At 32.6% G+C, this 9977-nt stretch overlaps 1 non-coding gene across 1 annotated transcript; it reads left to right on the top strand.

Moving 5' to 3' along the window:
* Positions 1-6588: 6588 nt before the first annotated feature.
* Trnam-cau (transfer RNA methionine (anticodon CAU)) lies at positions 6589-6661 on the top strand. The gene has a single exon. It is a non-coding gene; the product is annotated as a tRNA-Met (tRNA).
* The last annotated feature ends 3316 nt before the right edge of the window (positions 6662-9977 follow it).

Below are 9977 nucleotides of genomic sequence, written 5' to 3' on the forward strand. Positions count from 1 at the left end.
TCATTAATCTTCTAAAAATACTATTTCATTCTGTATTTCGATTGTTTCGCGTTCGTTGAGAAAACAGAATTAATATAAATTCCCAGTTATATAGTTTATACGTATTAATTCAAACAAGTAATATTAAATTTTTAAAATCTAAAATGGACAAGTAAATTTAACGTGATCTTAGCAAAACCATTGAAAATATGCAAATGTAATATGATATATTGGAAACAATAGTTTTTTTGTCGCTAAGTAAGCTATGAAACATTTACTGGATAAAACAATATCTACGATCTTCACTGAGTGATTCCTATAAAGGATCCAAGAGAGTCCGATGATTGGCAGGTGCTGGTCTAATTTGGTTTCCGTCATTTTCTCTTGTAACTTCAAAGTAGTTAGAGCAAGTCATGTTCTAGACCACTTTGAGAGCTTGATGGCACATACCATCCAGTTCTTGGTGATTGAAGGTGAAGACATCCGGTGGCTTCAGCGGATCTTTTGGTATATTTTACAGGAAGTGAAAAATTGGATATTATAAAAAGTAGAGAGAGAGAAATGTTGGGCGAACTGAGATTTGAACTTGTGTCGTTCGGATTACGAGGCCGAGTCGTTGTCCTTTGCACCGTGACGGTCATGTAAGTGTATATGCAAAGTGGGTAGTTAAGCGTGTGGGGGTGCAAGAGTCAGAGGGTTGCGGCCGTTAGTATGGGGTGCGGGGGCTCGTTGAAAAAAAGATTGGACCCACGGGTAACAGTCGAATTTCGTTTTTATGAATATTTGTAAAATAAGTTGTTATTTGAATTATATTTTTTGTTTTTTTGTTGTTCATTCTTGTTGAAGGTTATTATTGGTTATAATCAATGAAAACTAATTCGTTATCTACACCGCAGTCAAAAATATATATTTCGATTTATTGTGGGAGGTTTATTGATTGCTAAAATATTATGATACTCATACCGCATATTGTTCTTGAAGAAGAACAACCAATAAACTTGTTATTATTTTGGAAGGAGTTACTCCTTATCTTATTGTGCGAACGTAGGGGCGTGTGTGAAAATAGTGGGGTTTGGTGTGTTACTTTTTTCTTGTCTTAGGCTAATATTTAGTACAAAAATGGATTTGATAGACTACGGAAGCAAGTTGACAATGCAAGATGATAAAATTTCATAAGCACCTACCATCTCCATTATTGAAAGGAGTAACAAATTAAAATTTAAAAAAAAAACCGGAAAGGGTATGTTGATGGAATATACTACCAAATCAATTGACTATAAATACTTTGATGATCACAATTAAATTGTAGAAAGATTAGAATTACTTGTATCTTCTCAGGCTGCCGAGAATACTGGTCATTCAAACGAAATTGTATCTATTATTGAAGAGTTGCGTGAGGCTGGGATAATTCAATAAATAAAGTGGAAACTGAAATTTGATATCAGTAATTCGTAGATCATCAAGCAACGCCTATCAACAAATTTGGTAGCCATTTCCTTTCGAAATTTAGCCATGCACAAAAAAGTGATTAAAATCAGAAATTCGTGTAGATCGTATTATAAATTAAACACTTGAGCGCGAAATTGTGCCCTAAATATTGTTTTAGATTAGGATCCACAAACAGCTGATGGTTGATCTACCCAATCCGGGTTTTATTTTACGAAAAATCATTAAAAGTAGAAAAAAATATCACCTCTGATTAATTGGATTAACAAGAATTATAACGGTATTTATCCGTATTATATGTGAAATTTTGGAAACAACTACCTAGGAGTTATTCACGTGTCTTGGGAACTAATTCATCTATTATGATCAACGTTATAGCTCCAAGGACGTTAGAACGTATTAAATTGGAACCAATTAAGGAAATAAATGTACTGAAACAATATGAATTGCTTGCGTTCAAGTAGATTATCATGTCTAAGTTCTACATGCAAATCGAATAATTGTGGCATCTGTTTATTTTAATTATCCTTGTTTTGGTAGAGAGAGTTTGTGATGTGGGTATAATTGGAAAACAGACAGAATGAACTGATTTACTAGACTTACAAGTTCGTTATTTCATGTTTTCAATACAGATATCGCTAGAAAAAGTTGGAAATTGGTTCTTATTCAAAATGTAAATGATATTATATGTTTACTTTGTAAATAATTTGTATATATTCAGTGAATTGGTAACATATTCAAGAGCGTATGTTAACTTTATTACACATTTTGCAGTTTAGCAGGTACAAAGTTGAGATACACAAGCACAACTAAGGCAAAACAAGAATAAACAAATTTGTTCAATTTACAAGTTACGGTTGAAATCCCATTTTTTGTCTTTTGGCACCCAGGTCAAAAAATCACTAAATTCCTCGAGAGAAAAGAAATTCGCTTATATTGATTTCAAGTTTGTTTAAGTAAAATGTATGCCATCAAAAACAAAACTTGTTAAATAAATCAAATCTCGCAAAGCTCTTCTACCGTAAATAGTTGTGAAATCCAAGTAATACTAAGTCGGATGATTTATTCAGTCAATACTTAAGGGACCTTTTATCTCCAGTGTAATTAGCTAATCAACAATATCTTATAGTGACCACATTAATATTAGAAATCTTTTACGTTTAAAAGAAATAGATTGAATTAGTGAGAGTTTTTTTGGATTTAGATGGCATTGCGCGATGACGAAGTCAATCTATTCTATTTATTTAAACATATAAGATTTTTAATACTAGTGTGATCACTATAAGATGTTGTTAGATTAGCTAATTACATGATAACTTAAGACAGAAGGTCCCTTAAGTAAGAACTAAATAAATCAAGGTAGAAGAACTGAGTTACGAGACTTAGTTTTGAGTTTTGAGACTTTTTGTAGATAGATCTCGTCTTTTCCATTCCAGTACCCTGTACTTCTTAAATACCACAACGAATTTTCTTATAGCCCCACTCTTTTTCTAATGAGCTTCTTTCATTTTTGTAGGTGGTCTTCCGGTTCCACTTCTTGAGCTTCAGCTACAGTTTTTCTCAAAGCCCACTCCCTGTCTCTATGGTTTTTTTCTGGGATGCTTTGATGTTGCAATTTTTGACAAGTCTGATGAATTGAGAATTCCTACACTTTAATACTTCCAATGTCGACATTAATTAGATGTCACCCGGCCAGACTTGTAACTCTCGAAAGGACCGAATGTGAATACTGCAGAACCGATATCCATCAGCACAACTGGACTTTAGAGTACTTGAAACGTATTAATATATTTTGAACTTATTCAACCAACGTTCGAATTGTTGACTAATAATATTGATAAACCAATAAGTAAGCCTTCCGTTCAAATCGATGGCAAATAATATCAATAAATGAATGAGTAAGCTTTAAGTCGTCAAACTAATATAGCAATCGAAATAATGAAAAAAATCGCTTGCTTTTAGGGAAAATTTCTAGGCACATCCGAACAGCCACAGCCTTACTTTTTTTACACGTTGCCATGCCTATTTATGCAGTTAGTGTATCTAGAAAACTGAACTGAAATTGCAAAATATTTTTGTTTTACCGTGATTCATACACTAAACACTAATTTTTTTTATTACAAAATTGGCATCAACAAAGCAAAATTAAGTGTTTTATCTATAGATATTTGTTGAAATAAGTTTATGATCGGGATCTGTTTAAAGTAATTTTTAAGGTAAGTAATGGAGCATTTAGGTCCTAAAATTTGCAATTGCTGTTGTTACATTTTGGTTCAGGTTTCTAATCAAATAAGTAGCTATGGGTCAGACGCGTATGGCCTAGACGGAGACGCGTTACAAGAACTAAATCTCCGCGATTTTTTGGTAGTATTGACCATGGTTTTACTGAGTATTTCACTTCAGGAAGTTTATATGTGGACGTTGACCATTTGTTCTCCCATTCAATGAGCACTTCACGCTTCAAGACTGATTTAATATCGGCATTAGTTGAAAAGTTCACGCACTCTGCACTATCACTATTTACAGCTTCCTAAGCGTTTCCTTTTGTTGTAGTGTGTGAGGGGATTCAACAAAATGTTATTTTTTCGTTGTCGTCTTGTATATATTGCAGTTGTTGTTTGATTTTGATTGCCAAGGAATTTGTGGTGTGAAATTTTTATTTTGAAGAGTTTGGATTGAGCTAAGGGAATCTTTGAGTATGAGGTGATTAGGTTCGTTTGATTGAGCGGCGATGTGTGTAGCTCGATATATTGCATATAATTCAGTAGTAAGTGGATGAGGTTGGAGGAGCTATTAGCATATATTTGGAGGTTGCGATACCCTTACCGTCTTGAGATTTCGATTCGTCTGTGTAAATGTGTACAAATTTTTTGTACTCATTGAGTATTTTATTAATGTGTCGTTCGATTAGTGTATGGTTGGAGTGGTGTTTGTTGTCTATGATGGAGTTTGAGAAGATTCGATAGGCAGGAATTCAGGAAGTAAGAAATTTAATTCGCTTTAAGAGCTGGTTTTTTTGCGAGTTCCTCTTCCAATCCGGTGTGAAATTGATAGCACTGTGTGTAACAAATTCACTGTTTTGGTATGAATGTATGAGATTCTACTTATAATAATATGTCTCTGAGTTTAGTATACTTCCAAAAGTTTCTATTTATAGTTTTATAAATTTCTAGAACTGTTATAACTATCAAAAAAGAGTTGTTATTATAGGAACTGACACTTTTACTGTTATAGTTACAGTTGCTAGAACCAGACTCGTAAACACTAATTGTATTCAAAATGTGATGCTTCTATGTCTACAAGAAGTACAAGAGTTTTGATAATCGGTCAGTCAGTGAGTGACAAAATTAAGAATTATAAAATATAAAAATGTAAAAGATGTTAATCAAAAAAGTTAAAATGAAGGGGCCAGTACTTCTCAACTAGGCGTCATTTTCGTCGAACATCTCTCATTAGATTTTGGACGACTTTGCCATACAAAATTTTGGGTTGCCTTGCATAATGACGGGACGGTAGATTGAGCCAAAAATTATATAGACTCCAACGTACAAAATCGACTAAGTTATTGCGGCAGTTGTTAACATACCTTCCAGAATCTACAGCTCTCCCAGTGACATAAAATCTGGATATTTTTTTCGAAATCTCAGACCAAAACTACATCAAGGGATTTTGCTTTCTCTCTGTTTATTGTGAGGACATTCTCTCCTTTATTGTCCGTATACAAATAATCGTTTCCTTTGATTACCGAATTGGTAAAAGTGATTCATAACAATGAGTTTCTTATTTATAAAATTTATCCGCCTCAGTTTAAAACAGCATCTTGTAGTTAGTAAAGAGGTACAGAACCGATTTGATATTCGGTTCATTAATTTTTCCAAAAATTCAATCAGATTTATTATTGTAGTGTAATATTTGCTACATAAATTAACAGAATGACATAAAATTTATAATTTATATACATCTAAATTATTGCCTTTAATAATAGAGCTGAATTGTCAAGATCTACGGGTCCTCCTCGTCACTTTCTTAGGACCTACTGGTAATATCACACTCGTGTCTAACAGGTGTATTATACTAGCATAAAGCACAGTTAATTCCAACGTGAATGAGTAACAGAAGCATATACTGAGATACATTGCAAGTTAATTAGTTCACATTCTACATGCCAAATCAAATTATCATTTCAAACAATTTGGAGTTAATGAAATTCTCTGTCGCTGACACGGTGCTTAGCAATAAAGGGATGATCTTTGTCTTGTTATACGATATTGTTATAATATCAAATCATTTGTTGTCTCAGAAACCTGTAGATTTTCATTCTGTTTGAAGTTCCTGCAGCGCCAATTATAATCGATTCCTTCAGTTTGTTATATTCGTTAATACACATTTAAAAATTATGTCAGTGGAAAATTGGGAAATCTTGAGACGTAATAACATTTTGTAAACTAATGTTGACTGTTAGTAATCCTTCTAAGTGTCACATCTGGAGGCCCATTTAATTTCAGTTTAATGGCAAAAAGAAACTCCTAATCGAGTTTTTTAATTATGCCAAAGAAAAATTGCGCTAATTAAAGTTGAGCTTTTTGCTGGTTAGCTAAGAAGTAAGTTACATAAGCGTTTTCTAGAATTTTTTTTCAAGAATAAGGGTAGATATTGAATAATTAATTGAGAAAAATGTACGGATATAATTTTAAGTATACAATCTTATTTCGCTTCATTAAAAAGTACCAAAAAAATCTTAGAATAATATCAAAATTTATGGAAAATTGACTCTATAATAGTGTATCTTCTATTAATTTGAAGTGTGCCTAAATATAAAGGGACAAACTGAATTTAATAAAATATTATCTATTTTAAGGTTTTATTCGAAAGATACAACTTTGTATATTCATGCTAGAGGATAATTGTGTGCAGAAAAAATAATAAAAACTTGGGTAAATATCGGATTTGGTTTTAAACCATATACGATTGGTTTTCTGTCTTGATTGTTGATCAACTGCATTAATACTTCTTTAAATATGAATTCTGGTATGAACAGTTGTCACCAAAAAAATTGGTAGTTTAAAATTATAAATCTGTTTTATTTCTTCATAATTATTTTCTACCTCATTTGAATTAAAATATATTTTATTTGTATCTAATTTCCTAGCCAACTAAATACAAGCCTCGGTAGCGCAGTAGGCAGCGCGTAAGTCTCATAATCTTAAGGTCGTGAGTTCGATCCTCACCCGGGGCAACTTTTTATCGTTTTTCATTTTTTTTTCCCAAAGTAACAAACGAGGCACAAAATTTCTATTGACAGTATTATATTGACGCAATATTTCCCAATTCGATTCGAAAATATCGGGTAACAGGCTTTAATGGATGTACTCCAAAGGTTTTAGAAATCAATATTCTAATTACAGAAAAAGTTTCACAAAAAAAGAAAAATGTTTAATTAGGAAGTTGTAGATGGGCCTATTAATTCTGGTAGATTCAGAATTGACATTTTTATTATAATGGTTGACTTGACACAAGATTTACTTCACTCTCTGAATATTCCACATAAATAATTTGAAATGATTGTCAAATATCAAATTTCTTAAGCACGGCTGAATTATGGTATGCCAATGTTAACCAAAATTAGTTTATTTTTGAGCGCAGTTATTGCAGATTTTGTGCACTATAGACAAACGGTCATTTTGCAAGAAAAACGCAAGTATTTCGTCATTCTTCACTTCACACAAAGGAATCTTACGTTTTTCTGAAATTGTATCATCTTCTTTTTGTGTTTCTGGTACTCTAACTCAAAGTATTCTACATATAGTCGTTCGTCGTGGAATAACCGTCATCGTCAAACGCTGTCTTATGTAAGCTTGAACTGATTGCGTGGCCAACTGCATTCCAAAAACACTTTTTCCTTTTATAACTAGACCATGTACGAGAAAATTTCGCAAACAGAGCGGCTGAGGAAGATAATTATTGTCAATATGACAATCACGCTATAAATGCGACTACGATCCTGCTAAGAGAGGTGGTCCTAGTAACCAATAAGGACCAATGCCAGACATCGGACGACATCGGACCAGTTAAGGATTAAATGTGAGATACTTGAAAGGTTAATATTGAAAATGTTAAATCACGTCTCTGTTTGAGATCTATAAGCTTTGTGAAAAGATTGAGCGGGTTGGAATATGCGTTGTTAAATGCATAAGTATAACGTAGATGGTTACCAGGAAGTTGAGATGAAGTACAGTTGGTTTCTTATCAATAGGTCATTCACGGTCGCGATTGGTGCAAAATCCATGGTGATATTTTTTACTGATACTAATATTTGTGGTATGTAGTAGTGGTTGGCGAACGAAGTACATTTCGTAAAGGAGAATTATAATAAAAATTGTCACATAAGACGATATAAATTCGATTTGATTCCTAAAACCGTGACTTTAGAAATTTATAACGAAAAAAAAAAAATGGCTTGTTAAAATAGGTGTCTTTAGATGCGAGTTTGAGAAGACAGGTATACTTGTGACTGCATTATTTTCTTTACAATCAGCCGTAGCGTTAAAAAATAATATGGTTTTTACAGTTAAATGATTTTTTCATATGTTCAACCACCTTCTTCTGTACAAAAAAACAATTAAAACCTCAAATTAATTTCTAAAATATCCGCATAAATCGCGACAATGGAATATGAAGATTTATTTGAGAAAGAATACCACGCTTAATGACATAAAGAATACAAAAAATTATAAGAGTGATTTTTATTACAATTTAAGATTAGAACATCTGTACAAAACGAAATTGAGCTGTCGATATTCACAAATGGATCTTCCTGTATAGAATTAAGACGAATAGAGTCGACTTTTCTATAAGTATTTTCGTTTAAACGGTTGTGTTATAGCCAAAATCTATTTTATTCTAACCCATTTAGCGTAAGTGCACATAAAAAACAGAAAGAATGATGACTGTAGAAATGCTCGTTACGTTGATTAAAGTTTGGCGTCAAATTTAGATTGAACTGTTGGTTGCCGCACATAACCCAGTTCTCAAGCAATTGTTTGTTAACTTTCTTGAAGTTTAAGCAGATATTTTGCTTATTTTTTTTACTTAACAAGAAAATTAAGTCTATCGTAGGAAGACTACAAATATTTAATTGATATTTTCTCGACGACGTTAATAATTTGAGAAAGTAGTTGAAGCTTCAGTTTCCTAGAAAGCGGTGCCGTTATCTAGCAGTCGTCACACGACAATGAAATTGTTAATAATAACCGTGTTGATGACGACCAAACTATGATTTTTTAAATATATCACTGTAAACCTTTTATGGGTCTGAACGGCGTAAAGCTTTTAAATCCTTGTTGCGGGGTGGATCAATTTCTATTATCTCTTTATAACACTCGATAATTATTCTCCATACATCTATTTTCTTTGATTTAGGCCTTCTCCTTCTTTTCGTTGATCCCATTTTAGCTGTGATGCAGCAACCGTGTCTTCTTCAGCTCCCCATAGATGCCATAGTCATCTTATTCCTCCGATTATATCTTCAAGTTCCTCCTTCACTAATTCATACTTCTTATCCGTTATTCCCAGATATAAGAAATTTTTTACTCGTTCCAATTCATAATTCCACATTTTTAATTTTTTCTTTTCTGAATTGCTTGCTGTACTTCGTAGTTTTCATATTATTTCCATCTATTTTTAATCCGGTTTCTTCTCCCTCTTTGTCTCCCTCTGCTAGTTTGTCAGCTTTTGATTCTTGTATAGTCATTCAATTTCTTTTCTATCTTCAGGTGGCCAATTTTTTTTTCGATCTAGTTTCACTTGTTTTTTCCATTATCTGCTAAATTGTTTGTAAGCCTTATTATTTAGAAGCGTGATTCCTCTATAGTTCTGGCATGATGCTATGATGACTATAATGCAACTGTTTTATATAAGTATGTTGTACGTCAGAATGTCATAGATATTTCGTCCCAAAAGTTTCATTGGACAATGCTGTAGCCCTGAGATGCTCAGTATTTATTGCTGATCTATGAATCCCATTCTCCCCATAATGTTATTGATGTAGGATGATTCTTATTGCCAAATATATTCATCTTCTATTTCGTGAGCTAATAAATGTGATATTCTTAAATTTCGAAGTTTCTTGCACCTGGAGATGATGTGGATAGAGACTTCGACCTTTACGTAACAGTGCCTGTACGTTCTGTTTTGCTGAATCTAGCATCTTCAGCTATTCATTCAAGCAGCAATGCCGCAATAATACTGAAAATAATGATATTTTGATATAAAAGCTCAATGATTTCCACGAGGAAATGATTGTTTTTTATATAAATATATACTTTCCAGAATTGTCTTATCTCCAAAACCTCAATTAAATCACTTTATGGTTCACTCAATGAGTAAAGTTAAATATTATTGTAAATTATTGAGTACTTATGAAAATTCCAATGTATTCCACTGAAGTATGGAACCAAAAAATGCGCAAATTCATTCAAGGTATTTTAAAGATTGTTTCTATATTAAATCGAATAAAACAGATTCAACGTATTTTTCTTTTTGCTTGGATTGAA

This window comes from Diorhabda carinulata, chromosome 7, assembly GCF_026250575.1.
Source record: "Diorhabda carinulata isolate Delta chromosome 7, icDioCari1.1, whole genome shotgun sequence".
Lineage (NCBI taxonomy): Eukaryota > Metazoa > Arthropoda > Insecta > Coleoptera > Chrysomelidae > Diorhabda > Diorhabda carinulata.